Source organism: Catharus ustulatus, chromosome 1 (assembly GCF_009819885.2).
Source record: "Catharus ustulatus isolate bCatUst1 chromosome 1, bCatUst1.pri.v2, whole genome shotgun sequence".
Classification (NCBI taxonomy): Eukaryota; Metazoa; Chordata; class Aves; order Passeriformes; family Turdidae; genus Catharus; species Catharus ustulatus.
This window is the reverse complement of record NC_046221.1, coordinates 130,834,805-130,858,137: the sequence shown is the minus strand read 5'-3', so window position 1 is coordinate 130,858,137 and position 23,333 is coordinate 130,834,805. Positions and strand designations below refer to the sequence as shown.

General features: G+C 41.1%; 1 long non-coding RNA gene across 6 annotated transcripts in view; it reads left to right on the top strand.

The window, feature by feature from the left end:
* Positions 1 to 23,333, top strand: part of LOC116996091 — a 252,018-nt gene that overhangs the window by 158,460 nt on the left and 70,225 nt on the right. For 5 of the 6 annotated variants that reach the window (XR_004417864.1, XR_004417862.2, XR_004417868.1 and 2 more), the window contains exons 3-4: positions 2,178 to 2,288; positions 4,021 to 4,230. This is a non-coding gene — a long non-coding RNA (uncharacterized LOC116996091). The remainder of the gene's footprint in view (positions 1 to 2,177; positions 2,289 to 4,020; positions 4,231 to 23,333) is intronic. The other variant, XR_004417865.1, reaches the window with a different exon arrangement.

Below are 23,333 nucleotides of genomic sequence, written 5' to 3'. Positions count from 1 at the left end.
CCTGTCTTTATGCCAGGTATGAGCAGCAGAGCCATATCTGGAAGCCATTCAGGTCACAGATCACTGACCCTGGACAGTTTCTACCCTGTTAAATGATGGTGGTCACTTGGAAGGTCAGTCTTTACATTCCCACATTTCCAGCTGAGGCCAGATCTTCCCAGACTCCAGTGTGGTAATGGGGATATTTCCAGGAAAAGCAAGAAACCCCCTTTACTAGACTGCTCTTCTCCTATTTGCACAAGTCAATTTATATTGGGTTAAAAGGGAATGTTTCAGGGCCTATTTTAAAAGAATAAATCCTGACTTGGTAAAAATATCAAGCAACATCAGAACATTCTCTGTTTGAAGAAAATGCAGTAATTTGCATTAGCCAGCTGAAGTCTAGTCTTCTATACAGCCAAAAAGGAACTTAAAATATTCCCTACAGGTTTCTCATTTATTTTTACTGCATTTAGCAGTTAATTCAAAGTATTTTTTAGTAGACATATAAAATCCAGACTTGCAAAATTCATGGAGAAGGACAGGACAGATTCAAAGTGCAGTGTTTCCTTCAGCTTCCTTTGGGTGCTGGATATTAGAGGTCTCCTGTGCAGAGAAGGCTGAGGAAGCCATTTGCAGAACACAGCAAGGTTTCTAATTCCTAGGTATGAGCAATGCTGCACATTCTTGAGTGCCATCTACTGGCTTTTCATTAACCATTTACATGCTCAAACAAAAAGTGCTGCTGTAACCTCTAGTTTAATCAAACAAGACAGAATCCCATCAAAATCTAATGCAAGAGACTGTATCTTATGATGTGCTCTCTCTCATAGTAGGACAGAAAAACAAAGAAGAAAATCCCTAACATTTTTAAATATAAGCCAAAAATTTGGATATTTTAGTCACTGTCAAATGCAATCATGTTGTCAGGAAATACAGGAAATTTGCCTCCTGTCACCAGGACAATGAAACTTTCATTAAATCAAAGCTGAATGGTTTTGTTTTTTGAAATATGTGCTGAATTTATATTGGTTCTGTGTGCAATATTTTAGTTTATCCTAGTTTCAGAGATAAGTATTTTTTGTCATTTTAAGAGGAAAATTGAGAGAAACTTTTTAGACCAAGCACTCATTTTAAAATTCATTAACTGAGAACATTAAATTTAACATTTTTGTTATTTTAAAATTAAACACATAAATTTTATTTATTTATCATGAAACATCATGAAATATTGCAAAATCCCCAAGTCCAACCATTTTTTTCCTTTGGTAGATGAAAGGCATGTGATGTTCAACTGAGAATTTTCTGTCCCAGATGTAGATTTTTTACTCTATTCAGATTTTGCTAAAAAAAAAAAACAAACCAAAACCCCCCACAATTTAGCATGACTTTGTGTTTTTAAGACAAGACTTGCACATTCTTTTCTGAGCTGTACAGATAAAGCTCATTTTATCTAACAAGAGCTAGAATCTTTGCTGCCACATTAGTTTTAGCACGATTCAGGTTAGGGTTGGGTGCTAAAAATGGTAATTGTGAATTTTTTTTTACTCTAAGAGTCTAATTTTTCATGTTTGTGGTCCCAGTTTACCACTGCTACTGAGAAAATGAAGCTATACTTTATTACTAGGCTTGACCTGTCAGAATAACGCCGATTTAGTTTGCAAAGTATTTTCAGACAAAAACTCCCAGCCAGATTTGAATCCTCTCCACTGCATTAGACCTGTCACTTCAGAGGGATGATGTCTGAAAGTGTGGTGTTATAAAGAGAGAGAAAAGGACTGTTATAATAGGCTCTGGTCTGAGGCTGTAGTGAAAATGGGCATGTTGAACTGAGGTTGAAATGAACTCTTTCTAGCGTTTCTAAACTGATTGAGTGGGTTGGTGAGAGAAAGGAATAGAAGGTCTATTATAACCCCTTTTCCCTGTTTTCCTGCTAACACTGTCTGACAATGAATCCCCAGGATATATATAAAACTTTCAGGGTATGGAAAGACCTGGTTTGTTGCAGGGCAACAGGAGAAAATGAAGTGCACTAAAAAGTGTATTTCTATTTCCTTATGGTGTGGGGGTAGTAACTGATAGTTAAAAATAAATGAAAAAGATGCAATATGACAAGCTTTTGAAATCAAAGTCATTCACAACACAATCAATAGCAAGCCTTTGTTTGTTTGTCCTACTAATAAGGCTTTTTTTTGCAGGTCTGTAGCTGGTAATGTAAAGAGGGAATTAAAACAGCAGAAGCTGCCAGACACTATTTTTCTCAAGGCTTATTTCCTCAAAGGAAAGGGCTTGCAATTTCATCTGTCCAGGTAAACAAGATGTGATAGCATGAAAACTGTCTTCCATCCCTTTGTTTTATGGAGGAAATGTTTTTCCCTATCTGCTGCTTAATCCCAAACTCTGGCAAAGCAAGACAAAACTCTGCCCAGCCTTCCAAATCCCAGTAGTCTGCCCAACATAATGTTTTCTAAGATAAGTAATTTCATTGGTCATTGTTAAATTTTATGATGATTCCTCTAAACAATTTTTATTCCAGTAATTCCAGTCCATAAAATTTCCCATCATTAGAAACTGGATAAAACAAAAACCCCAAAACAATCCTAAATTGTTTTGCTTAGAATACTTATTTGATTTCAAAATAACATTTTAGTTACTCCTGTTCTCATACATCTGAAAAGTTCTGTCCCTGGGCAGCTCTGTTCTCTGTCATAGATTGTTATGTGTGCTTTCTTGTAAAAATTTTGATATTTGTGTGTTTTACTATTCCCATGATCATAATTTTGGTTTCTCTGCCTATAAACTGTCATACATTTCAGTGCTCCGCCTGCTAAATTTTCTTGTTTGACAGTCTCACATTGAAAACAGTTAAGCTGTTCTGCATGAGCAGCATTTTCTAGAATAGCTTTAAATATATATCCCTGTTCAGTAAGTGTTTAACAATTTTTTGTGTTTCTGAGCATTACAATCCTGTTTTTGTAATAAGTTGCATTTTGCTGTTTGAGTATTGTGTAGCAGTACACCAGGAAGGAAGCAGACATGTAGTTACTGACATTTCAAGCAGCAGTCTTCAAAGGCAGATACGTTATCCTTTTAAGACAGTAGCTGACAGTTTGCATTACTCAGGTAGCTCTTCTTTCATCACAGTTATTGTTGTGTCCTTTAAACTGCTCAGTTATGTGTCCTATGACCTTGTGAGTTAGCAGCTGTTAGTACAAACGGGAAGAAGACCCAAGCATTGAATCCTCCCTTGAGAATCAGCCCTTGATATCTTGCACCTCCGCTCACTGGCACATTGATTGCAGAGCAATTAATCTTGAAGTCTGATTAAGCCAGTGAACACTGCAATTCAATATATTTGCCACCTTACCACACTAATTAGGGAAGAAAATCCAGTGTGCCATACATCATGCTGGGTTATTCTCCTGGTCAAACCCATGGTGAGTCTTGTAATCTCTCCTTTTTTGTATTGAACTCCATAAGCACTTAATTGAGCCTCTGTAGTGGTAGTCATGGACTAAATTACAGTGTTCCTAGCCATGGCCCAACCAAATTCTGTCCAAGTGAGACTTGGTAACATAAACATCATTAAGAAATCAATTTTAGAAGAAAGTATCATTCCTTCTGCAGTTCAAAAGTAAGATATCTTTCTCCATAATGGTCCCAGTACTTCACTACTAAAAATTCACAGGTCTCAGTGATTATTTGGACAGAAGATGTAATTTGGTCAGACATATACTTAACTTGCTTCTTATAACCCATAGAGATGTCAGCAAAGAACAAAACTATCAAAAATTCCCTAAAATGCCCAGATAACCTCACAAATTTAAGATGAAAATGTTAATGTTGGAGATTTTTGCTAATTTTTTTTACTTTTACTTTTTATATTAAACAGTTAAGCAAAGCAGAGGCTTGGGAGCAGATCTGTTCAAGTTTGTTGGCTGTGTTTAGCAAGTGCATTAATTTCCTCCTACTGAAATTGTGACTTAAGGACTATCAATCCTTCTGCATCTTGGAACATTAAACATTGCTGCTCATTTTCAGCTCCCTTTCTATGTGTGACTCAAATGTTTTCTTGAAATGTGGCTGACTTCCTGCCGCTCTTACCATGGCATAAGGCACCACCAGATTGCGGAGGTGCCACAGGGTGGTCATCTCAAGGCAGCCTTCCAGATGGAGAGAGACAGTGATCTGGAGAGGTGGCTGACGTCTTCATTGCTGCGCTAAACCTGCTTCACCTGCCCTCAGCAGAGGGTAAGCTGCAACTGACTGTGGGACTTGCAAGAGTAAAGCAAATACTTCACCCTTAAAGCCAATAAACAACCATTTAGAGCAAATTTTCACTACCCCAATCACAGAATTTATAAATCCCCTTTCACCTAAATATGACACTATTACCAGGAAATGCAGTGAGAGGTGCCAGGGACATCTCTAACCCAAGATATATGCATTCCTGCCCTGTGCCTTTTTCCTCCAACAAACAGCAGAACTGGAACATCAAATTTTAATAATGTTTAGAGAATTTAATGCAGTCGCTCTACAGAGTATAAAAACCATAACAATAAAAAGTGCTAATAATTTTAAATAATGGATAGATTCAAATAAACCCAAATCTGTTCATAGGTTTTCTGTGAGAAAAATATGCCTAAACTATCCATGTTAATTATTTATTTATTAAAAGTGTTACAGTGTGACCAGCTTGAATGGTCAGTGATGTTTTAGGTGCTGTTGGTGCCCTGTCTCCAGACACATAGATCCCTTGTAAGCACCATATCTGCCAACCACATATGGATATCTCAGCACCCTGGGGCTTGTTCACATCAGAGGGCATTAGATGCCTCTGTTCAGACCTCTGTAAGAAATGTCAGATATCCCTTTTGGCCCACAGTCATCTACCCTGCAGGACATGACTATGCCTAAATCTTCTGCCACATCTGCCATATGGATGTCCTGGAGAGCTGTATGGTGTCACAGGTGCATCCTAAGCCCCCATCAACTCAGTGGAGCACAAGAAATAATTTAGCTGACCAACCAGGCCCTTAGAGGAAGGAAACCCTTGCCCTGATACATTGTTTTAGTTTTTTTCCACATTGAATGTAGATTTTTCTAGTGTTCCCTTGTAAGAAGTGCACATAGCATACAGGCAGAAATAGCAATGGGCAGAGGTTTGCTGTGAAATTTAAAAGTCATTCTGAGATATCCAAAGTTTTAGATTTGAGAATGTGATATTTTAGCATTATTTCAACTTGAATATTATGCTGGCTCTATTACATTTTATAATCTGTCTAGCTGGTGTCATTTTTCTTACTACAGGTTCAACAGCCCATTTCAAAGGCATTAGTTTTGTAAAGATAAAGTCACAAAACAACTGTTAGCAGGGATTGTGAGACTGGAGTAAGGACACTAAGGCTACTAAGTGAAAATTGATACTTGTGAAGATTTATCAAAGCATACCTGGTTAGGACAGCTGATTAATTTCTCTTTTAACATTGTAGATGTGGTCATTACTGTTTGCTTTTTGAGTAAATGGTACTTTCTGCTTTACAATACCCAAAATGGCCAAGACTTAGTGATGATGTAATTTCTGTTTCCAGTTTTGAAGCAAATTAGGTCAAGTCAGGGAGTATGAAGGTAGCTGTTATTTCACAAGTCATTTTCTTGCCGTGTTATGCTTTGATTACCCAAAATAATGTCTGTCTGATCATAGAAAATGCCATTTCTTTGTAATGTTGTCACAGTAACCCCATTCAGAGTTCAAATAAGCAGGTTAGAAACTATACTTACTATAGTAGAGCAAGAAAGCTGAAATTAATTTGCACAAGGGGAACAACAGAATTTTGATTGCAACAACAAGCCAGGAATATTAACAAGACAGTTACTACAGGTAGTTTATTTTGTACTGTTACAGGATGTTGTCTTCAGTTTTCATTAGAATTTTTTCTTCAGTGCTCAGAAGTTACCACTGGTACTCATGCTCTGAAAACTAGACTACTGTAATGTTTCTATAGATGCAGAGATACTTGTTAACTACTTCATTTAAAGGAAAATTTTTTACAGCACTGGAAGTGTCACAAATATTGGAAGATTAAGAATTTATTAGAAATCAACTTTTAACAAACTTCAGGAAATTTAAGGCCCAGTATACCAGCCATATGCACTTGACTTGATGTATACCTGGCCAAATACCTTGAGGTGCTTCAGAAAAAAGTAATCTTTTTCATTCTTTTTATCAAAGACAGCAGCTCAAAGATAGGAACACTATCTGAGTTGCTGCTGTGAATGACAGCAAAAAGATGTCAAACTGCTATTACAGCAGCCTACTCAACCAGAATGGAATTCCTCATGACACAAAGTCCTTGGTGCATAATAAATTAAGCATATGAAAAAGCATTTCCAAATGTTATACTGCTTATATCTGGTATAACATGCCTTGTAAAAATTGCATTAATGCAATCATGGCAGAGTTTGGAACACCCTCAGGAAGCTGAAATAATGCAAGAGTGGGAGTGCTTCTGAATTTGGTTTATTACTGCACCATAATAAATAGTTATCATTACCTAAGGGCAGAATCTTTTTTTGCAATAAAATGTTGCAACTTACTTTTTATTTTGAGTATCTAACCAACTCAGCTTGCATTATATATCAAACTTTTTTTTCCCAGTTTTTTGTTGGTGTTTTTATCCCTGAAGTATTTCTGTTTCTGAAGTCTCAAAGAATTTTTCTGGAGTTATAATGATGACTAAGTATTTATAATTTGTGTCATTTAATTTAGCAATTAGAGCCCTATAATGTAGCAGCACAAAGATACTGTTTTAATATCTCCCTAAAACTATCATCATTTCTATCCCATTATGTACTTGCCTGCTGTTCAAATAATGTACTCTCCTTTTTCCTTTCCCTTTCCTCTCTAGAGAGTATCTTGTAGTGCAATTCAAGTGGAATTTTAGGGGTTTTTTTTCTCTGTATTTGACCCTTGTTTACACTGTAAGAAGGTGAAGAAATCTGGATAAGAATTTGCAAATTATTGACATGGGAGTACAATTCTGCGGTCCTTGTGCTGTTCGATTACCCAGGTGCCATTGAGTACCTAATCTGTGCATGTCAAAAAATAATACTCAAAATAGAACACAGCCAACTGCGCAAGATGCTGGCACAAAAGTGAGGGGGTGTAAACAACCCACGAATAAACGTGTGGATGTTGCAGGAAGGTCTCAAACATGAACTGCCAGCTACCCCTGAGACATGGGATTGGCTCTAACAGAGGACTGAAACCACCAAACAGAATTCTTTCTCCGTGAACGAATACATACTTCAGGGGTGTACTGCAATACAGAAATGGGCTGGAAAGATTCAGAGCCCTTGTGAAATGTGAAGAAAGTACAGCAATTTCACGACTATAAGGCGCACCCTTTTGACTAAAATTTTGGTCCGAACCCGGAAGTGCACCTTATAGTCCGGTGCGCCTTATAGTTGTGAAATTTGCAAACCCGGAAGTGCGAGTCGTGAGCCGAGCCGCGAGGCGGGGCAGGAGCGGGTGGCCTCGGCCACCAGGGGCTGCATGGGGTGGGCGGGACCGGGCAGCCCCCGGCCAGCAGCAGCCCCACAGGGAGAGAGGGAGTGGGTGGCCCCAAGCTGCCCCGAACCGCAGGAGGTCCCGAGCCACGGGCAGCCCCGAGCCGCCCCCAAGCCCGGCGAGGGGGTGGCGGGGCCGATCCTAGCCCGCACGGCACTGGTGAGGGAAAAGCGGGGCCAATCAACTCGCCCCGACCCTGGCAGGGGAAAAGTGGGGCCGATCTGAGCCCGCCCGGCCCCAGCAGGGGAAAGCAGGACTGATCCAAGCCCACCCGGCCCTGAGGTGCCCCGAGCCGCCCACGGTCCCAAGCCGCCCCGAGCCACGGGCAGCCCTGAGCCACCCTGAACCACACCCTGAACCCCGAGGTGTGAGCTGTGGTCGCCCATTAAAGCCTTCATTAATTCATTCATTAATTCATTAATTAATTGAGGACACGATGTCCCGAAACCCACGACCCCGAGCAGCACCAGGTGTGGGAGCGGCTGTGATTTGGGGCGTGGGAACACTGGGGACAATGGGGACACTGGGGACAGTAGGGACATTGGTGGGGGCGTGGCCGTCAGGTGTGCTCCGTGTCGGGGTCTGCAGGAGGAACAGGTGGAGATGGATCCAGGTGTGACAAACGCCACCCAAAGGGGTCCCAGGTGTCCCCAGCCCCACCCAAAGGGGTCCCAGGTGTGAAATTTGCTGACTCCCAGAGGTGCACCTTATAATCTGGTGCGCCTTATGGTCGTGAAATTACTGTAACCACCTTCCATTTCCTACACTGCTTTGCCAAAACTCCTATGCAGAAGCAACAGCCTGATTTTTCTCAGATTTTAGGTTTCACCACTGTTCTTCTCAAGCATCTGGACACTTGCCACTTATACCAAACATGTTAATATTTAACCTGCAACTATACTGAATAGCTAACAGACTCAGACTTCTTGGAAATGAAAAATACTTTCCTTCATATTAATGACCTGGGGCACATAATAGTTCTGTGCACCCAGTGGCTTCACTTCCTTACTGCTAGTGAGTCTCAGATAATGTACTGTAGCCTCCTTTTTTTTCCCCTCAAGATTAAATAAGGAAGAAAATGTAGAAATTCCAAGAACTAACATAGTTTATTGAAATCCCTTGAGTTCTATGCAGGAGTTAAACGAGAACAAGTTTCCTGATAGTTTCTCTTTACCAAGGTGGAAAAGGTATTTCTAGTAGTGTCATATCAGGATAGCCAATAGTAGTATCACATTAAAAGTAGTGTTTTCAAGGATTTGAAAACTGTGAATTTACTGATATCTACTTACCTAATTACGCAGAGCTGAAGGAGAACTTAAGCAAGAAATGAACTCTTACAAGGGCAATAAATTTAATTTTCCTACAAGGATTTTCATTTGATTGTTCACTTTAAGTTTCTTTGCATGAGTCAGAAATCTGCTCAACTAGATCCTTTTTGTCCCAGTCATAGCTTGCCCAGACATATCTCAATGCATCCTCTCTTCAGATTTAAATATTTGCATGTTCAAGTTGCTGTATTGAAATGTCTCCCTTATTGGACTCTTGCAGTTCTAGGCATCAATCAGCCACCCAGCCCTCACTATCATGCAGGAAGAGTTGTGTTTATAGGTGACTGAAATACAGTCAGTCACCATCTGGTTTCAACTGAATAGAGGGGAAAATTTCCATTAATAAGAGGAGGAGGAGGAGGTGGCAATGTCTGGAAGTGAATACCGCCAAACTTCACTTATTCAACACAAAAATTGCCAACATGGTATTCAGTGCATTTTTATAAACCTCAACCTTACAATCACAGTGCCCTCTATTTTGACTATAAATGCCTCAGGATGTGTCTGCAGGACAAACATACTGTCCCAGAATCATAGAATCGTTTAGGTTGGAAAAGTCTTTTAAGATGGAGTTTAACTGTTAACATAGCACTTCCATGTTCACCACTAAACCATGTTCCTAAGGGTCACCATCCACGCATTTTTCAAACACTTCTAGGAGATTTCACTACTTTCCTGGGCAATCTATTCTTATGACTGACCATCTTTTCAGTAGAGAAATCTTTTCTAATATCTGAATGAAACCTCACCTTGCACAACTTTGAGGCCATTTCGCCTGTCTTGTCACTTCTTCTCTGGGAGAAGTTATCCCCACCTGGCTACAGTCTCCTTTCAGGCAGTTGTGAGAGTAATACAGTCCTCTCTGAGCCTACTTTCCTTCAGGGTGAACAACCCCAGCTCCCTCAGTAGCTCCTTGTAAGACTGGTATCCAGACCCTTCTCCAGTTTCATTGTCCTTCTCTGGACATACTTCAGCTCCTCAATGTCCCTCCTGTAGTGAGAGGCTCAAAACTGAACACAGGATTCAAGGCACAGCCACACCCATCCCAAGTACAAGCTTTGTTTTTTGACGAAGCTTCCTTTTTCAGAATGATTAGTAACTTGGCAATCCAAATCCATACTGCTCCACAGCACAGCACTTGAATCACTGTGGCCAGCTCCCTTCCCTTTCCCACTTGATGGTACTTTGCCAAAGCAGCTGAAAAATAAGTGACCAATACAGAAGAGCTCACCCTGTTCTGTCACTCCCAGTACAGGTGCAGTAGGGCCTGGGATGCTTCTCTTTTCACTCAGTCATATTTAGCACCAATCCACTGCCATAATCCAGGTTATTCTGACTTTAGTACAGTGGTTTCTTTAGTGTGCAGTGATGAGTATTGTCTGAAAATACTCATTATTTCTATTTCAAGGTGAGACACAGGAGAATGGACCTGCAGTGGCTGGTCTGTAACTGGTGGCCTGGGAACGATGCAATAATGATTCATGAAGTCATGAATTTGTGGAGAAGGTGGATTGCATACTTAATTCATTATTTCTTACTGATTCCTGCCATTCAGGAGCTAGAGAGTATCAAGTGAGATAATCAGATGGCAAATTCAAAACCAGTGAGGTTCTTCACGCAGTCCCCAGGCAAAGTTTGGGCAGCACAGTAGGAGTTTTTGGCTGGCATAAAATGTACCTGACCAAACCACGCATTAGACAAAGCTATGGAAGGGAAAATCTATCCTGGAGGACCCTGAACTTCATTGCTGGAGGCTACAAGACACCATCAGAAAAGATTTTGCTCTTAGGCATGCACATTTAACCAGACTGTGAATAAGACCTTTTTTCACACCAAACCTTTGCTCTGACCCAATTCATATCCCATGGCTATACTACACATCCAGAAAATCTGTGCCAGAGCTGTGAAAAAATCCTCAGCTGTCCAGAATTTGATAAGCTGAACTGATATTCCTGACCTAAATGACAGAAGGTAGAATAAGAAAATTAAGCTGTCAAAAAAGGCCATTTTAAAAGGTAATGCTAAAAGGTAATGGTGAAGTGGATAAAGGTCAGTCTGCATCATTGCATGCAGTTTTTTTCCTGCTCTACTCACTGCTTCTTGTACATCCTAGGCACAAATTTATCAGGTTCTGCATTTCCTTGTCATAAAGGATGATAGCATGGTATATATTTGAAAGGTTTTTCAGGGTTTTCAAGAAAGAAAAGAGGCCTTTAAACCTCAAGGACAAAGCGATTAAAATGAAAATACTAAAATGAAATAAGTAAGTATGAATAAAAAAGGGACAGGAACTGGGCCTTTAGAAGAGTTCACTTTAATAAAAAAAGAAAGCAATTTTAGAAGTGTCTCCATCTAGGTATTATGCTCTATGGCATATACCCAAGATTGTTGTTGGAAAGTGTCTTTCACTCTTCCAGCACATTAAGATAAAGTGTTACATCTTACAGTTCCTACAGATATATAAAAGCATCAGAGAACCAAGAAGGTATTTTAAAATGACATGCATTGACTTGTATATTGATACTAAGGTTTTTTCTATACTGCCTGCAAGCAAAAATCACAGAACTATGGTGTTTCCATAGCAACTGCATTTTAATAAGGTGAAATTTCCAGTTTGATAGCACTGAACAAGTAATAATGTCAGTTTTCAATGTTGCTGAAGCTCAGATGTCAGGAAGGGTCAGCATAAAACACAGGGCTAAAATTGATTCTTTGCAACATCTATCTTTATTGCTATTATAATTTCAGGAAAAGCCAATAAAAGATATTATTAAAACAGTAATCTTATTTTTCACACACTTCTCATATCATAAAGCATCAACATTTGAAATACGTCAATTTAAAGCTTATTCATACATCTCTATAAGAAACATCTTGCTCTTACTGATAGCTCACTTTTCACCTTTGAGCTTTTACTATACAACACTTCAGGAGAGGGTTCTGAAAATAATTTCCTGGCAGTGGGTATAAAAGCTCAAAAGCTCTGCTACGCTGGCCATTGGTGTATGCTGTTGTTTATCAGTCAGAACATAAAAACTCATTAGCAGTTTATTGCTGCAAAATCACTGTTCTCTTAAGGTAAAAAAACTGAATTCAAGTGAGGTTTCTTTTCAAGTGCCCAGAAGAAATGACAAATTGGGATCTGGCTTTTAAAGTGATGGAAGATCTTTCAAAGGCTAAACGGGTCTTTGGTTTCCGTTTCAGCCCCTTTCTCTGTGTCTGTCATCTAATACAATATTTTCTGAGGAGTTACAGTGGTTTTTGGCTGGAGAGACTTGGTAAAATATGAAGTTAAAGCACAAATTTATCCCCATGGCAGGAAACCTCTTCCATGGATTAAAGTGCAGCGTTTGAAATGTGAAGTGATATTAATCATCTGACTCCCAAAATAAGTGATGCTGGAATTACTTTGGGTTGCAGTACGAAGCCACTCTCTGCAGCTCCTTCCTTCCAGTATAATAAAAATTAAGATTAAAAATTAAAATAGGTGAGAAAATAAAACTTAAAAAAGAACTGTGCTTTTCAAGGTTATCAAGAAGATGCTTCTTAAGTGGAAGGTAGTAATGAAATCACTAATTTCCAGAAATTGAGGTTTTGGATAAAATATCATAGGTGCTTACAATAAAATCAAAGCTGGCAGAATAGAATTTTTTCTGAAATTTATGCTTATGAGATCATTTTCCCTTGTGTTTCATCATGAACCATATGGCTCCATCCATGTCACTATGTAATCATGCCATTGCTTGAGTGGAGGGCAACTGTCAAGGGAAGGGCGATGCACATACTGTAGAAGCATCTAAAAAAGGACAGCCATAGTCAAATTCCGTATTGGGATTGACTGGTTTTATTTCCCAAGCTGTGCTTGGGATTGTTGGGAACCACTGGTGGTTTGGGTCAAACCTGTGCCAGAAGCCATTCCTCTGATTTCACCAAGTAGACAGTGGATATCCTTCCCTGGCAGCACTTTTTTGATTCATACCTGGGTTTTTTTTATTGTATCAGTGAAAACAGTGAGTGGCCAAATGTTTGTGCAATGTCTGTAGATACTGTTTTGTTAATGATGCATTCTACAGCCAGAAGAACATAAGAATCTCCTTGTTAGCTATAAAAGAACAAAATATATGCTGGCATCTTGTAGAACACATTTAGGACCTACTGCATGCAATTGCTATGTAGTGTTATTGTGAGTTTAACTCAGGTTTTATTTCAATCTAATTTGGCCAGAGGTAAGAGTATTTGAAAATTTCACCACCTGAAAGCTGGTATAGTATAAAGCCCCTGTAAATTATTTTTTATGCATGTATATTTCTCTTAATGACAGATAATTTCAATCTTCTGTGTTCAAATCTCTGATTTAAAAACTTAGTGCAAGCTAAAGAATGTTGATATTTTACATAGATATTACATTAGTGTATGAAAGTTAAATTGCCTCAAAATATAGCCCACATAACCCTACATAGTAATTTCATCTACTTTTTCATTAGCTGCATTTCTTTATTATTACAGTGACTATAAGCCATATCAAAATTAATAAAAAAGTTATCTAAAGTGATGGATATAAGAAATTACATCAGTACAAAATCATAAAAATATATACATTAAATTATTAGCATAATAATACAATACTATCTTAAATAATTAATTGGATTTATTTAAAATTGGATTGTTTTGCATGCAGATGCTCAAATGCCATAAATTCAACAGGACTATAGATGGTTTAACTGACAAATTTGGACCCAGAATTTCACAGGAATGCTGATTTCAGAGTGCCTTACCTTTGTGGCATGTCTGTGTTCCTCAGTGGGGTGGCAGTGTTGGGCACCAGGCTGTGGTGAGGATGGAGCCTCCAGCAGAAGCTATGGAACAGTGAACTAAGACATCTTGGCATCAGCTTTAAAGCAACCCCGACCTGAAATCTTCCTCCTAGCTGAGCTCTTTTTAAAACGTAGCTGAGCAGAACACCACCTCTCCATGGTGGTGGTGTGACAGGGGTGCCAGAATGACGGAGCAGGAGACAGGGATCCCATAGCCATGTGCAGGCACTGGTGCAGCTGAGAACATTGCAATGCCACTAAGGAGACACAAACAAAGCACACTTGGCCTTCTGAGATGGCTGGGAGCCCCTGTCCTTCTCTTAATGTGCTGACAGCCTGTTGCCAACTTCTGTTTTCATTGCGTGACCAAGGGAATTGCAGCGAGAATACCCACACTTTGGGATGGCTAGAAAAGAGATTCCACATGATAATAGCACTCTGACACTCCAGAAATTATCTTGATCATTTTTTTGGACAGAAAAGTCATTTTTGTCTTATTTTTAAAAATCTATTAATCATAGGTGACATATGAGACTCAAGGCTTAACAATCCCCTACCTCTCACTCTGAAAAAGATCTCTGTGGATAAACTTCGTCATCTGGAGGTCCCCTGACAACACCTTTGAGAAAGCTTAGGGATGGTGTAGATCCTGACAGCTCTTCCTGGGCTCTGCATCCCACACACACCACCCAGTATTGCTCTGCAACCTCCCAGCAGGAGCAATGGGACAGAGCAATCTGCCTTTGTCCCTTGCTCTCATTATATGCTTATACACTCTAGGGGTCCTGAATGCAAAACAGAAATGTTTTTGTCCCTTCTTGTGCACAAAAATCATGAGAAGTTTGGTATTCAAACAGGAAATTGTAACATTAGGATGTAACAACCTTCTCCTTAACTGTGATTTAGTCTACATTAGTATGCTCTGATTGATGTCATACTTAACCATTTATGGCATACGAGTAGTAAGAAGCAACATATAAATGGTATTTGACCAGTGAATGTGACTTATGGTATAAAATATATCAGCATTCACTGGCCTTAGAGAATGCAAAATGCATGAAATGGTCCCTGCCTTACAAATCTGATAAACTAAGTACAAAAAGGCAGAACACCTGATGTGAGGATGAAATAACAAAGGGTAAAGGTGAGCTCATTATTGTGAGCAGCAGCAGCAGCAGTAGTCTTAGACCTGCAGGACATTTACCTTGCTAGAGAAAAAAGGCTAAAAATTTAATGCTGAGGATGAGAGTGAGGAATATATCTCCTAACCAGAGCCTTTCCTGACACTTATAATTTGGTTGCAAATGTCCAGCGTATGACATCTTTACAATTCCTGTTCCCAGGAATTCCTGTTTGTAAATCACATTAAAGCTGCCAAAACAGCTAGACAGTCTGTGTTATAATTTGAAAAATGCTTTAGTACTAAGCAGAAGATTTCATTTTAAATCACATGAAAACATGGAAGTAATTAGAAGTGTTCATGTTCACTGGACCTACTACTAATTGTGGTATTTGCATAAAAAGAGATGGTGGATAAAAAATGGTATGCAATTATGCTTTTGTAGAATGTATTCACATGCTAAATTTCAAAACACCCAGCAGTACAGGCACAGAGAAACCTTACTGTTCTGGTAATTTACTAACACAAATAATTGACTTTTTTCAACGTTAACTTCTGTGTTATCTGCACTGATTATCCAAACAAATATATTTATTACAAGGACTTGAAAACAATGGCTTATTTTCTTTCATCTTACATGGAAAAGCTAATGTTGATTGGAAATATCTGTAGCATAGTTGAAGGATATGTATTTGCTTCTAGCTATAGTACAGCAATTTTTCACCAGCCTGACCAGCAGCAGGAGTGTGTGGTGCTCTAATTAGCAGGGTTCCATGGTATTTATTGCTCCCATTAGTGCAGCATGACAAACCAGGGCATGGCATTTAAATAGCTTGCCTAATGATAGGCAATATGTTTGCAGCAAAATCAGATAAGCATTGAGGAGTCAGAAACTCCTGGCTCTGAGTTTCATCCACTAGATCGCACTGCAATCAAATTTCCAGATGTCATTGAATTTCAGAGACTCACAGACAGACTCATAATGGGTTTCTGGCATATAGATATTTAGATGGCTGGGTAGGATTCACTCAAAAAACAAAGGAACTTGAGGCTATGCATTTTTTAGCTTCTAACTTGCTTTACATGTTAGGCTGTATTCTCCAAAGCTTCTTTGGAAAGACAAAAAGCCATGGTCTACACGGTTCAATAAAAAAAATTACAGTGTATGGGTAAGTCTTCATAATGGAACATGACACCTTCCTCACAAATGTAAGTTCTGTAGTATTTTAATCTGTAAAGTAGTAATGTCACAATAAATGTCCATATCAATGCAGTGTTTCTGGACACCTGTGGGCTGACATTTGTTATTAAGATATTTCAAGTACTGATGAAAAGACCACTACAATGAAGGGCATGGGATCACTGTTACCCAATAGCACACTGACAAAACCAGGTCTCAATAGGCTTATTTTAACATGGATTTTTTTTCAGATATGTGAGTGTGGATTCCTATTCACCCTGCCCTGAGCTGCTTGGTTCCCATGCCTGTATGGACAGGAGTGAGGTTGCAGCCAGCACCCACCATGCATTTGCCTCTCCCCATATGGAATTCCAGTTGAGTGGCTGCATGGTTAAAATCTGAAGGAGGACTATTTAGAGACTATTTATAGGAGAGACTATTTAAAACTAATAGAGAAACTATTTACTTCCATTTCAAGGGTGACCTCAAACCCAAGCTAAAATGACAGCACAAATATATCACCCAAAACATTTAATTTCAGCCCAAGATTTTAAAGCCCTCATGTTATTTTCAGAGAAAATGTCTAATGGGAACATGAGATAGAACTCAAAATATATTAGACTGGCTGAAATGACTGGTGGAAATTCCAGTCTTTCATAACAGTGATCCACAGATATTTTAATCTCATGTTAGGGAGCAGAAGACATTCTGATTTTGTTCAAAAAGAAATAGAAACAATTTATTAAGGATTCTATCAAGACAATATGCATTTAAATTCCTCTCCGAGTTACATGAGCATCAAGCACTTAATATTTTAAATACACAAATTCAGCAAAAATTTCAAGCAATGCATTTTAGTAATTACAGACAAGATTGTGAACAGGTTCATAACCAATGGGACATAAAGTATCTAATAGACAGTTCAATTTATGGGCCTGTTGTAAGCCAAGCTTATACTTAAGTTTTATTGTGATAAATAGTGCTCCAGAGGATGATACATCTGCGCATAGGTGGAGTTTAATTTGGAAGATTAACAGTGTTGAAGAATTATACTTCAAGAATTTTCTGTCAGAAAGTTTTATACATAGGCTATTGATCAAGTAAGGGGAATGACTTTTCAAATCATGCTGGTTACTCCTCGTTGCTTGAAATATAAAATGGATAAAATATCAGCTGAAATGTCTGCAAGGTCTTAATTCCATTGAGTTTAGTACTTAATGACTATTAAAATAATTTTTGTGACAACCAAATTCAGATTTAATTGAAAGAAAAACACTCTCTAAACATAAAAAGCATCTTACTCACAGAGATAATGAGTAAATCACTGTAAATTTTCGGTGCCACAGAGAGAAGAAACTTTTTAGCTCTAGATAAGAAGTGATGTCTATCTGTTGTGGAAAAAAGCATGTGCTTCCATGTGGGGCTGTAAGCTCTCTCTGAGTTTTCCTTGTGCGGTGAGCAATGTAAAGTCTTTCACATAAAATCACAAAATCAATCAGGTAGAAAAACCTCTGAGATCATTGAGTCCAACCTTTGACCAAACACCACCTTATCAAGTAGTCCATGGCACTGAGTGCCACATCCAGTCTTTTGTTAAACACCTCCAGGGACAGTGACTCCACCACCACCCTGGGCAGTCCATTCCAGTGTCTGATGCCCTTTCTGTGAAGAAATTCCTCTACTCTACAGTGAATGCTTCCAGTGATGGTGCCAGCACACTTTATCTCCATTGACGCTGTTGAAATCTGGGCGATCTCAACATTGACTCCTGGTGCAGGGATCCATTACTGAGCTTCCTCCATCCAACAGCTGCTACTCAACTTTGGCCTCTGGTACTCAACCTCTCTCTGCTTCCCCCACCTTCTTTCCTGACTACCTTTACTTGCTTGGGCTTTTTTTAGCAAGAATTTTTCCCTAGATGAATCTTCAGTTAGTAGAAAGCTACCCAGGGCATCTGTTGGCATCAGATGGAAAAGAACTGTTGGGACGGTATTGAAAATTATTGTCAGCTTGTCATGGGGTCAAGGGACTCCTGGCAAATATTGTATCTCAGCATCTGAAAACAAGATGCAGAACCCCATCAGTTATTCTCTTCAACCCATCAATTACATGTGTGTCCCCAAACTGACTGGAGTCACACTTGAAGTCTGAATATTTCATTAATGGATTTATAGTCCCTTAAAATATTTTAGAATTTGTGAAATATTGCCATGCATATAGGGTGTATATGTAACAATATATAAAGGTAGCAGCACCATTGCATCCATCAGGATGGTGGTTAAGCCCTATTCCCAGTGCTATCTATTTCTTCATCAGCTCTCAGAAGTTCCTGCTGAGGTGGATTTTTTTATAAATGTTCACGACGGATGGTAAAAGGTAATAACAGTACAATTACAAAAGTACACTTTAAACCTATACTGCACGAATATAATATCCTTTGCCAAACATTAATAAAATGAAACACAGGCAGGAAAGAACATATGACTGTTTCCCAAGGCCACTTTCTATGACTGTAGAAAAAGTGACCAGTAATTCATTTAAAATCATACAAGCTTTCAGTGATGTGAAGGAAGCTGCAACTCTTCTACCTTTTGATTGTAGAAAAGAGTAGTTTGTCATGTTCAAAATAGGTTGGCTGTATTTGAAAATCTAGAATGTTTCCCAGACATCTGAAATAGAATATTTAAAAGGTTTACAAAAAACCTCTACAGCCCCAGAAATGTCTTCATAAAAATTCAATAGAAGTAGAGATTGCACAAATTTAAAACCAAGAAAAACATTTCTCAAGGTCAAAGTTGGAAGCTAAATTTCATGTATTACAGCTTTTATGGAGTAGCCAGTTCACAGAAAAGCTCTTGATATATAAGAATGTATCCAGCTTCAGGACAGTACTGATTTACTATGCCATTGTCTTGAATAAAGAGGAAGATTTCTGATTTTAGAATATCAGAGAGAGGCAGTAACACTGATTTTCCTAGACCAGAATATAATTTCTAAGTTTTTCATGAAGTAAAAAAAAAAGAAAAAAGTCTGGTTTCAGGAAAAAAAATGCTTAGATTATTTACAACATGGGTCAGGTTTGTCAGGGAGACTTTTTGTCATAATAATCACATGGTTTGCTGGAGATGCATAACATGTTGCCTATATTTTATAGATGTAGAGATTAAGCAATTTTATGGTCCACATTAAGTTCTACATATACAAAAATGTTCCTACTTCACACAATAATAATCCAGTATCTATTTAATTAAAAAAGGTAAGAAAACTTTCCTACCCTCCACAGACAAAATACTCGACACTTTCAAAATGTTACAGCAATCAGCTAAAAAACAGGACTAGACTGCTTCAGAGGAAGCACAGAATCATTGGAAATGTTTGTTGGAAGGGATCTTTGGAACTCATCCACTCCAACTCCCCACTCAAGGCAAGGAAAACTTCAGAGTTGGTTCAGGGTACACCGGGCCTCACTGAGTCACATTTTGAAATTTGAAAGGATGGAGTTTCTCTGGGCAATTTCCCCTAGGGCTCTCACGTCACAGAACAAGTCCACTGGACTATCCCATGTTTGCACTGTGCAGCCATTGTCCCTTCTTGATTCCCTGCACATATCTGAAAGTACAGTAATTTCACGAATACAAGCCGCACCAATTTGACCAAAATTTTGGTGGAAACCCAGAAGTGCGGCCAATATTCCGAGGCGGCTAATACATTAACAAAATTCTAAAAGCTGCCAACACGGAAGTGAGAGCCCGCGGCAGCCCCAAGACAAGCTGGAGCCCGGCCGGCCCCGGCTGAGGTGGGAAAGCCTGGCAGAGGCGGGGCCAGCAGTGTGGGGGGCGGGCGGCAGAGCCTGAGCCAGCAGGGCGGGGCAGGGGGGCGGCAGAGCCCGGGCCAGCAGGGCGGGGGAGCCCGGGAGAACTGGGGCTAGCAGTGCAGGGGAGCATGGCAGAAGCAGGAAGGCCGGCGGGTGGGGCTGCCTGGCAGCGGGGGAAGCCCAGCAGAATCGGGGCCAGCAGCGTGGGGGAGCCCGGCAGTGCGGGGGCCTGCAGTGCCGGTCAGGGCGAGGAAACGCGGCGGCGGTGCAGATGGGAGGGGGCGGCCGGCGAGCCTGGCGGCGGCGGCAGCGGCTGGCCCGCCGGCAGGGCGAGTACGTGAACGCAGCGGCGACGCGGCCGGCATGCCTGCCAGCGGCGGCAGTGCCTGGCCCGCTGGCAGGGCGACTACGTGAACGCAGCGGCGACGCGGCCGGCATGCCTGCCAGCGGCGGCAGCGGCTGGCCCGCCGGCAGGGCGACTACGTTAACGCAGCGGCGACGCAGCCGGCATGCCTGCCAGCGGCGGCAGTGCCTGGCCCGCCGGCAGGGCGACTACGTGAACGCAGCGGCGACGCGGCCGGCATGCCTGCCAGCGGCGGCAGTGCCTGGCCCGCCGGCAGGGCGAGTACCTGAACGCAGCGGCGACGCGGCCGGCATGCCTGCCAGCGGCGGCAGCGGCTGGCCTGCCGGCAGGGCGACTACGTTAACGCAGCGGCGGGGCGGTGCTGACGGGAGAGGGGGGCCAGTGAGCCCGGCGGCGGCTGCAGCACCACCCGGCCGGCCCCGTCAGCAACCATGAGCGGGCCGAGCCTGCCTGGCCCCGCCCCGAGCCAGTAAAGCCCGCTATGCCGCGATCCTGTTACTAATTGGCCAATTTGTGAAAGCTGCGCACGGATTCTCGCGACGAACGAAAGTGCGGCTAATATTCGGGGTGCGGCTTATCTATTGACAAAGACAGCAACATTGTCGAGGCACCGGGGGTGCGGCTTATAATCCGTGCGGCTTGTATTCGTGAAACTACTGTAAATTCTTCTTCTATTCTGTCCTGTTTTGACAGTGAACTAGAGCAAGAGGAAGACTTCTCTGCTCTTGACTGAACAATCTCTGTTCCCTCAGCCTCTCCTCGCATTTTGTGCTCTCCCACCTCTCCCTGTCCTCCTGGCCTTCCACTGGACTCCTTCCAGCCTGCTGAAAATGTTGTCTTGTCTGTCTGGGGTAGCCCAAACCTGGACATGGCATTTCAGGTGGGATCTCTCCAGTGCTGAGCAGAGGGAAATGAACCCATGAACTCATCCCTCAAGCAGTTAGGCTTTTGCTTTGCAAATGTGCAAGCAGCCATTGAAGCCCAAGGGGTACACTGGAACATGCTTAATTTATTGCCCATCAGCACTGTCCCAAGGCATCTGAGGCTGTTTGCTAACCGTGCAGGTCTTTGTGTTCATCTCTGCTGAAATTCAGGATGCTCCTGTCAAGCTCCCTGTGAATGACAGCCTTTCTCCTCAAATATATCAATAACAACAATTTTCTCATCCATCCCAGTTCTGTGACATCTGTAAACCTGGGGAATGTGCAGGGGAGATGATGAAGAAATTCAACAGGATTGCTCCTGCAGATACTGATGAAGACAGGCACTTGTACCTGATTGCCATTGGCCATGACTCTCTGAGTCCAGCAGTCCAACTGTGTCTTCCACACACGTTAGAAACTACCCAATTAGGCCATCATGCCTCACACTGACTATTAACAAGAGTGTTTGTGCTTAAAACCCAGTTATTTTTGAGGTACCACAAAACCTATTCCTGTCTTGCCTTGCAGTGAATCAGCCATGACTGAAGTCAATCAGGGTGCTCAGTCATGATTCACCATCTGGTTCACCTTTTTTGCTTTTATTTTTGTGTCTCAGCACACACAAACATCATCTATAACTTTTCTAAGGATACTAAGGATAGAGGTGAGGCTGACCAGCCTGTATTTTCCCAGATTTTTCCTGCATTTTTTTTAAATGGGAATGGTGTTTGCTTTGTTTCCCCCGTTTACTGGAAACCTATCAAGTCATCACACCTTTCCTAAGCCTAACACAACATAGCTTTGCTGCGTCACCTCTGAGATGCCTCAGCATTTGATCCCATGGACTTGTGTGTATCCAGCTGAACAAAGTGGTCACCAATTTGATTGCCCCCTGGAGTGGATGGAACTTTCTCCAGGAAGAACATACTGTGCCAGTAAGGATTAGGGCAAAGGAGACACTAGGACCTGAGCCTTTTCTGTGTTCTTTTTCCCTCCCATGCCTGCCCAGATATATTTTTCATATTTGTCCTTGGTTGTCTATTCCATTTCCATAAGCCTGCTTTCTGCTTTTGGGTTCAAGAGTAATCTGTCGAGCCATGTTGGCCTCCTGCAAAAACTGCCTGCCTGCTTTTCCATTTAATCAGACTGTTATACCTTGAGGAGATTGTCCTTGACAATGAACCTCTTGCTTCCTTTGCTCTTTCAGACAGCCTCTTAAGGGATCTTGCCTACCAAGGTCCTGAAGTAGCCAAGATTGTCCCCCTGAAACCTGGTGTCTTTGCTGCTTGTCTTTATTTCCCTAGGTGCTTAGATTCAGCTTACAGTCACTACAGCCAGAGCTCCCAATGGCTGTCATTGGTTGGATAATGAGTTTTTCATTGTTTATGAGTAACAGGATCTGCAGAACATCCTTCTCTGTCAGTCTGTCTCACAGCTACACAAAAAATCATCATTTATGCCCTGCTTTGTTGCTCTCCTAGCAGATGTTGGAGTGATTAGAGTCCCCCATGATAACCAGAGCTTTCAACTGAGGGGATCCTTCAAGTTATTCAAGGTTTTTCCACCTTCTTCCCTTATTACTTGTGCAATCTGTAGCAATCCCCCAGGTCTCATCTTCACAGCCTGTCTTTCCCAAAGAACTTCTGTTTATCTATTGCAGTGGTCCAGTTGCGAGCTACCTACCACATCTTCATAATCCTAATTGTGCTGTTGTGTGTTTCACAGGATAATTTATCCCCTATCTCTTTCCCAGGAAGCACACATTAATTTATATGCACTTATGATGGGATCTGTTTTTGCTCAGGTCTCCTGTGAGAGCATAGGAACCTCTCATATGGACACAGTCATCCCCTATTTCTCCCCTTAACAAACAAGAAGAGAAATTCCTTATGGAAACTAACATAAGGTTAGCAAGAATCATTGCTCTGCTTCAGCACCAGATTAATCCTTTTTCTCCATGGTAGACCTTCCATGCCACTGGAAGAGCAAGTTCCCAAGGTCATGGAAATGACTGCCTGAGGGCAGAACCAAGCCCAGCAGCAGAGAGCAATCTGCAGGCTGCATGTCCTGATGCCCCAGGTGCTCTCTCCACCACGTCTCTGCCAGGTTTCACCAGCACTCAGCTCCTCAGTAAAAACTGAAACCTGCCAATCTGGAAAGTCAGGTGTGACATGAGGGTGGGCACTACAGCAACTGGCAAATGTAAAAATTACCTCTGAAATAATTTGGTTTTCAGAAAGG